This window comes from Macrobrachium nipponense, chromosome 6, assembly GCF_015104395.2.
Source record: "Macrobrachium nipponense isolate FS-2020 chromosome 6, ASM1510439v2, whole genome shotgun sequence".
Taxonomy (NCBI): Eukaryota; Metazoa; Arthropoda; class Malacostraca; order Decapoda; family Palaemonidae; genus Macrobrachium; species Macrobrachium nipponense.
The window spans coordinates 62,464,487-62,473,261 of NC_061108.1; the positions used below are offsets into that span (position 1 = coordinate 62,464,487).

Genomic DNA, 8,775 nt, shown 5'->3' on the forward strand with positions numbered 1-8,775 from the left:
GGTGTATGTATTGGAACACTATGGTTATGGGTGTGACCGAACACTTAAACCGACTTTGGTTGTCGTAGCCGAACACTAATTATTAGTGAGTGAAGTGTATAACTGAAACCGTGTTAAGTGTGGGAAATATAATTGCCTTCGAACAATTTGTAAACAGACCCGGTTTTTGGAACAATAACTAGCTTCCAAGTTAGTAAATATGTGAGTGCTGGGAGAATCTTAGGTTTTTGGTCTCTATTATGAATATTAATGTTGAGAGTGTCTGGTTTTGGACCATGTGTATAGTATTAAGGTTGCTACTTGCCACCCGCCCCCCCTCTCCCCCTTTTTCCTTTTGGTTTTAAATAATGTTATGAAGATATTATTTTTGCTCTTTATGGTTTGTTATGAAATGTGTATTTCTATTTTATCAATTATTTTGGGCGATTGTATTTATCCTGTTAAGATGTGATAACTATTTTTGTTCTAAAACCTGTCGGTATTTGTATTGTTTGTTTTGGTTTGCTTATGATTACAAGATCAGTAAATAATGTTGAGAGCTCAGATTAAAGAAAAAGAATCATTTTTTTTCTTTTTTTTTCTTTTATTATTATCTTTTTAGTGTCAGTGAAATCTAGATCATATTCAGTTTGTTTTCTCCTCACCGGTGGTTTACTTGTTTATGTTGGTGGTTTGATTAACGACTGTTCTTATTTTTCATGATGCTTGTTTGTGGAGAAGCCCTCGTTATACTAAGGGTTGTGTGAGACTCCGTGAGGAGCTAGAAGCAGTCGTTCTCTGAGCCTTATTTGAGGAGGTAGTGCTGTTGCTGCCGCTGAAAGATATTACTGTTGCTGTAGCTGATGCATCCTGGAATCTTTTGGATTTTGGAGAGTCGGGACGAGTGAAATTCTCCCCCTTCCAGGATTGTATTTTCTTCAGCTCCTTTCAGCAACCCTTGGCTTAGTTAAGCTATCTAGGGGACCTCTCTGTCATCAGGTATGAAGGTATTGCCCCTGCATTTGGAATAAAGTGATCATGGCTACGCCACACTGCTACAGCCTTGGCAGGACTTGGTGGAACCCTGTCCTCTGCCACAGCTTTTTGGGAACCATTCCTTTTCCCAACCACCCTGAGTGATTCTACAGACATGAGAACAGTTTACATAAATTATTTTTGAGGAGTCGTCGGTGTTTAGTGTGTAATTTGGCAAGATATTCTTTCTTTTCGTTGGTCTCCTCCTTTCTGGACTCTCTACCCTTTGGTATATAAGTGTTGATGACCTATCCATTTCAGTATGTAGTTTTTTTCTGTATTAGGTATTAAGTGTGAGTGTTGTTAATTATTTATAGTAATTATGAGGTTCAGGTGTCATTTCTGTCTGTAATTTGTGTATTAAAATTAAAGGTTTTATTAGAGTATTTTTTTTACCGCTTTACTTGAGTTTGCACACCTTTGTTATGAATATTTTTCCACCTTTTGTGGACTAAGAATTGGTTTTTGTGAATACAGATAAGTGTTTTGGTAAGTGTGATTATTATGGTGGATACCATGCCATCACTATACTATATATATATATATATATATATATATATATATATATATATATATATATATATATATATATTATTACACCGCCATAATTCATATATATGCAATAAGCTACAAATGTCCTTTAATATCCAATTAATTCTAACTCGGAAATAATATATTTTCATATATGTTAACCGAAAGGAAATTTTTTAGTTAATAATAATTTCGTCCTCTCGTGATTCGAATCAGCACACACAGGAGAAATCAGGACTTAATTGTTGTTACTGATTCGGCTAACAAGTAAGGTGTAAGTTGATATCGATTCCAACTTCAGAAATCACTGTCGAACTCAGGTATTTGTAATTAGAATCGATATCCAAATGTACGACTTTGTTAACATGGCAAAGGTGGGTGGATATCGATTCTAATTACAAATACCTGAGTTCAACAGTGATTTGTAAGGTCGAAATCTGTATCAACTTGTTGGCATTTGGATATCGATTCTAATTACAAATACCTGAGCTTGACAGTGATTTAATTGTAAGGTCGAAATCGGTATCAACTTATACCTCACTTGTTGGCCGAGTTGGTAAATTCACTGAAGTCCTGATTTCTCCTCTGTGCATTGGTTCGAATCGACGAAAGGATGAAAATATTATCAACTAATAAATTCCCCTTCGATTAACATGTATAAAAATACATTAATCCCGAGGTAGAGCGAATTGGATGTTAGTAAACGACATTTGGGGCTTAATGCATGTATAATATAGGCAGTTGCTAATATCAGCAGTCTAACATGAAGTTAGCCATAATATGGTCAATAAGAACAAAAGAGCAAGAATTTGACCCATCAATTCATAATTTTTTTCTCCATGGTGGCTTCACTGACATTCTGCGTGGAATTAGTGCATAAATTTGAAACATTTTTTTTTTTTTTGCACTGATTTTCCCATGTCCACTAACTTCTGTCTACAGGGTATAATAATAATTTCTTATCACTGGGGAATGGTGCAATATAAAATGGAGGATAACCGAGTATATAGGGAGAAAGACAAAGATTGAAGGGTCTTGTAGCGTCCCTTTGGCACCTAGCTGTAACCTCTTTCATTTTTTTACTGTACCTCCGTTCGTATCCTCTTTATTCCATCAGACTTTCCACCCTCTCTAACAATTGCAACAATTCCCCTTTCAGTGCCATCTGACCTCATAGGTATCAGCCCTTGGCCTTTGTCCTGAATTCTGCATTCTATTCTATCTCAAACCTTCATGAATATTGGGGAGAACCATAAGAGCAACGACACTGGTGTATAAACCGACAGAGACTCTGCAGTTTTCGTTTAGTAATCCTTGTTACATTTTCATGGAAATATATATCTTTTTAATATACACGAATTTAAAGTTACTTATCATTCTGGTTTTCTCTTTGATTCCCGTTCTATAAGTCATTTCATTTTAGTCTGGCTCACGGTCATGGGCTTGCCATAACAAAGCATTTCTCCAGCTCAATTGGCTTCTATTCGCTTTACCGTATTTTCTCGACAGTTTATGTAAAACATTTTAGCAGATAGTATGGTTAATATTGCTATACAAGTGTAGAATTTTTATACAATGTAGATTATACTTAGTTCAGTTTTACATACTTTGCTTATTTAAATTAGTATTTAAAATTTTACGTTATCCTTTATTTGCTAAGTAAAATGCTCCCGTGGAACGGCCAGACATATTAGAACCTTGAAACGTTTGAAGGTTTTCAAAACGAAATTGGATTTAGGGAACTGAATGACGTTTACTAATCAGGAAATTCGGATGATGTTATTACAAAGTACAGTATCTATCACTTTCTGTATCATGAGGAGAACTTAAAATAATGAACAACACAAAACTATAAAATATAAATGCAGAATCACAGGCAGAACCAAATACAATCCGAATATCATGATAAACAGACATGATTGTGTATTTGCGTGTGAGAAATATGTACAAATCAATTATAAAGAACTGGATTTCACTAAGTGATATTTATAGTATTCAACAATAATGAAAATGAAACAATTCAATCGTTTGGAACTGGTATGGCTACTGCAACAAAAAAAATATAGCTTCAAAAACTGGATATATAACAATATTAAATAAGTACAGTCCCAGCGACAAGATAGCGACTCAATCATCCGTCTCTTTACTAATGAATATATCACATACTATTCAGAGTTATTTCATCTGATATATCACAGCCGAATTATGAACTCCCTCCGACTCTTTCTAGGACCAGTCTCCTTGAAAAGTGTCTTCTATTATCTACAGTTGAGGCAGAGTTGATCTGGTTGCCCAGTAAGAGATGAAGGTGACACGACCTGGTTTCCATTTCAAAGAGAAAGAGAAAATAAATAAAAACAGTTGGGAAGATAAAACAAATTCCTCTCGGGTCTTAAAATAAAACCCTGTAAGTGATTCTTAAACAAAATATTCAGCATACCTGCAACAGGAATTCACTATTTCATTGCATGTCTATTTTCATACTTATAAAATTTTAACAATTATCTGTAACTTTCCAAGAACACAAACCAAAGCCTTTCATATACTGAGCACCCTTCGGAAATACAATGGATCGGCTGTAGACTGAATTAACAAAGAAGGTCATCTGGTGGAGGCAGGGGAGAGAGGATGTTACCAACGCTCTCCTCTGGCGCACCAACCAATTTCGCTTTAGCTGTATGGACAAGATGGGGCTGATGAAGTGGGTAAATCTGTATGAAGGGCATTAGTTTGTATCCCTGTGAAAAATACGTATTACTCTATGCCTTTTAAATATGGAGATTTAGCTCTTTGGTGGGAGGTAGTGGCCTGTAATAAAAGGATGAGTACCCGCCAAGAAAATCAAGGATTACCAACTACCTGATCTAGAAACCCAGGAATTCATACGTGCACACACGCACACACACACACACACCGCAAATGCGTTTTTATTTATGCATACCAACTCCTTAGTCCTGCTGCTGCTTCTCTCGTTTGTTTCTAGTTAGTGTACTGTGACTTGAATAACGTGATCACCCATTGATTAATTCAAGTGGAACTAGTGTATATATATATATATATATATATATATATATATATATATATATATATATATATATATATATATATATATATATATATAATATATATATATATATATATATATATATATATATATATATATATATATGTGTGTTGTGTGTGTGTGTGGTGTGTGTGTGGTGTGTGTGTGTGTGTGTCTTGAGGTATTTTAACAAGACGAGTTGATTTCTGATTGTTTCAAGAAAATCTGGGGAGCAAATTCTTAGGGTTCTAAGAAATAAGTTACTTGGTATGCCGAGTTTAAGTGAAATGTTATGATAGGTATAAAAATGTATGTATGAAAGTTAGAATGTCGCTTTGCTGAAGACAGTCATAATGTAGTTGTTATTAGTTCTGATGATTAAGACATCTAAAATGGGGATTTTGTATACTGTATTCCCATTCTACTTTAAATTTCATGCTCGGTACCAAGTAATTTAATTTTCGTAGAGGGATATCAAAATCGCCCCACTCACTTTTCCAGTATGTTATGTCGTCTACATAACAAAGCCAAATCATATTTGTAGGTTTGATAGGGTTCATAATTACTGTTTCGAAAGTTTCTTTCTCAGAATTGTTTGGCATAATTACATATATTCTCAATTTCAGGCGTCTTATAGGAAAACTTAATTCATATAGAAAAATCTATACTTGATCATCTTTTCATGCTTTATCTAGTTTGAAAAGTTTTAAGTGATGACATTTATTAAGCATCGTTCTTCAGCATTTTCCATTTTTGACAGGGCAAATGGTTTCCCCGTCGGGCAAATGCAAGACGACGTGGATTGACTAAGTAATCCATTCATTGAAACTAGCATATTGATATGAAAATGGAAAAAATACAGGATACAGATTATATCTCCATAAGATGAATTATTTATTTTTAAATCGCGTTTTCATAGGGAATTTGAATAGCATTCAAATACTGGATCATATCTTCACATTTGTAAGAATGAAAAGATTTTACTATTGAATAAGTGTTGCCAGGGATGAATGCAGACCACTATGGTAGTACTCGGAAGGATGCAACCTAAAATAGCATTTAAGCACAACAACATATAAGATAATCACTTTTCAAATGGATGAGATCATGTGTTCTATAGAAACTGATTTATGCATTGAAATAGATTTCCTAATAGGCATAAGGGCAAACTGCCAAGTGTATTATGCATGACTGTTATAAAAGGAGGTTAAATGACAGGTGATCACTTAGTACACCCAAGTGCACTTCAATGTAGACAACTGTGTTCTATATTATCTCTCTCTCTCTCTCTCTCTCTCTCTCTCTCTCTCTCTCTCTCTCTCTCTCTCTCTCAAGATAAACCTATAAAGTTATATTGTCTATTCTAATTATAATGAAAAGAATGGAGAAGATAGAAATTAAATTTACAATACAGAGGATAGTATGATAATGGTAAATAAATTTAAGTAGAATAGATTTCACTAGACGATGCCGAATTTAACATGGGACAGGAAAATCTGCCTTTCGCTTGTTTTACTTAATCGTAAGTTAGCGTTTCATTATGTTAGTATTACTTATATAATTATATACCGTTTGAAGCACTACATTTATCTACTGTATACATCAACTCTGAATCTATCCAAGCACGAGAAATGTGTGGAATGATTATCACTACATATGTCATACAGGAGTGGACAAAATATAATTATTTTATGTTAAACCAGGATTCTCCTTCTCTCTTTACTCTTTACCCATTTCAACTGGGAAGAGTAAAGGAACAGCCACTCTAAGTTTACTTTGGTGGTGGCGAGACTAGCACCATCTATGTACAATTAAAATGATGGCCAGAGAGTGTTGACGGACTTTTGAACTTGATTGTACATGATCAGCTGGGGACAAGATCATATTTCCACCAGTATAGTACTACTCCTAGATTGTGGCATTGTGCTAGGAGATGGTGTTTATCCAGAAGTAGCTCTTTGGAAGGAGTGAGAAACAGCTAATGGTCTAGGTACATTAGGAAGCAAATGATTTTCAAGTGAACCCAAGCAGAGACCAGAGTAAACATTCTGGTAAACACCCAAGGAGCTGTCTCCAACCCTCCAGAGGCCTTCTCCATTAGTAAGAGGTGGCTGTAAAACCCCAAAGACCAATGGTGAATGATCTCAACTGTGCCTTCCTGCATCATTGTTCTGACCTCTAACCACAAGGCTCAAGACTTCAGCAAATCTGCAGCGTAAATTCGGAAGTAAATGGAGGTCATCTACGTAGGGGAGGGGGAATGGTCCTGGAATTGGAATCTGTATCTGTCCTGTCAGACTGAGGTTACCCAAGGCTCCAATTCTTGTTGCTGCCACACAGCTAAACAGCATGATAGGCAATCCCCAGCTGGGGGATTGCCAATCTCAGTGACTCCCCCTCCTTTCTGCTTCCCTCTTGGACTGACTAGGGAAGGGAGCCCAAAAGGGCTGGGAAGTGTCTTGACCCTTTTTAGATGTTGCAGAGAGCTGTTGCCCCCCACTTACTCTTATAGGGACGAAGCTTTCACTGAGTACCTGAAATGGGTGGTTTAGCAATACCCCAGGACCTGCAGGCAGTGCTTTGCCTCACTGAGATGGTTTAAATATCACTGCATGGAAGAATAGGAAATCTCAGGAATCCTCAAGTCACAATCTAAAGCTTTGCCAACAAAACAGGTTTTCTGACACAAATCAGGTTCACCACCTGTTGATAATCTGATGAGCCAGATAGGTTAGGTCTTTGTTGCCTGCCACTACTAACTTCCTCACATCAAGGAGTTAACCTTTACCAAAACACCACGAGATAACTCTGACCATGGTAACCTTCAGGCCCCATGTTTGGAGAGAAGTTCTAGAGAGGAAGGGCCCTCAACAAACGATGGATCGCTAGTGGCTTGGATACCAGGTCCTTCCAAGGAGCAATAGTGCTCCCAGTTTCCCACCACTGAAGAAGGAGCCCTCGCAGGTGATGAGCAATGAGTACTAATGGGAGTACAGTCTGAAGACATAAGGATTTAGGTCAGAAGTGAAGCCAGAGTGGAAGAAGGGCAGGGAGTGAGGAGAGGAGTGCACATTGATGCCACTACAATCCCTCTCCTCCCTTGGTTGAGGTAGAGGAAATGAGGAATCTCTCAAGAGAGTGAGAGCAAGCTCACACAAGGAGAGGTGAATGCAAAGGCACTTAGTAGGATAATGTAAAAGGACCCTCCCACAAGCACTTGAGGGTGAGCAATAAAGAAAGCTCTATCTTTTGCTCTCATTCTGACTGCCTGGGGCCGGAAGCAGTTGGGAGAGTGAGCATGCTGCACAAGCCAATTCCTTGATGGCTCATGAGAGACGTGCATGACTTGGTCTTCTTCTTTACCCTCTTCTTCTTTTTACAACAATGTAAGTCCAAGAAGTTTGAGGAAGACAACAATAAAAAAGAAGGAAGGCATGAACAAAGAACAACGATACCTTTTCTTTCACCTCCAGACCTATCCACTTCCACAGAGGACCTGTTCACAAGAGAAGGAGACCTAACAATGTTAAGGGAAGGTAACACCCTCTGAAAGTTCAAAAGCTGTAATATCTTTTGCTTCTGCATCATCTGATGTGAGTTCAATGGATTTACATGTTGGTGACATCCTTCCCAGTAGAGGTATTAGGGGAGTAAGGAAGGTAACTAGGGTAAAGAAAGTTATTAATAAATTCTTAAAACAAATCATTGAACAAAAACTCCGTGTCTCAAGGTCAAATTATTATCAAATAATCCTTGTACAATAGGTTCCTTTTTTAATTTCAAAGATTGCCTTCAACCCTTCATGAGATCCAACGTCATATACAAATTTACATGCCCTGGATATTCAGGTTCTTACGTTGGTTTACCTCGAAGGTTGCTGAGGGTTCGATATTGCAGTCATTTAGGTTCTAGTTTCTGAACAGGACAAAGATTAAAACAACCTGAATTTTCTAATATCAGGAACCATGCTTTTTTTTAAGTGTAAAATTGAGCTCCATAAAGAACAGGTCATTCCATCTTCTCTCTTCATGGATGGTTAGTGTTTTGGGTGTTCTCTCTCTTTTTACTGTTTTTACTTTGTACTTTTTTCTTTAAGTCTATTTTAATACATGTGAGTTCTGTTTGTGTTTTATGGTTTTATATGTTATTTATTTGTCTTATTGCTCTTTCGCAGACTGATGATGCAC

At 36.8% G+C, this 8,775-nt stretch overlaps 1 protein-coding gene across 10 annotated transcripts in view; it reads right to left on the reverse strand.

Annotated features, from left to right (window-relative positions):
- Positions 1–1,597: 1,597 nt before the first annotated feature.
- Positions 1,598–8,775, reverse strand: part of LOC135216350 (protein unc-13 homolog 4B-like) — a 255,589-nt gene continuing 248,411 nt past the window's right edge. For all 10 annotated transcript variants that reach the window (XM_064251577.1, XM_064251583.1, XM_064251585.1 and 7 more), the window contains one exon: positions 1,598–3,863. The gene's annotated coding sequence lies outside the window, so the exon portion shown is untranslated. The remainder of the gene's footprint in view (positions 3,864–8,775) is intronic.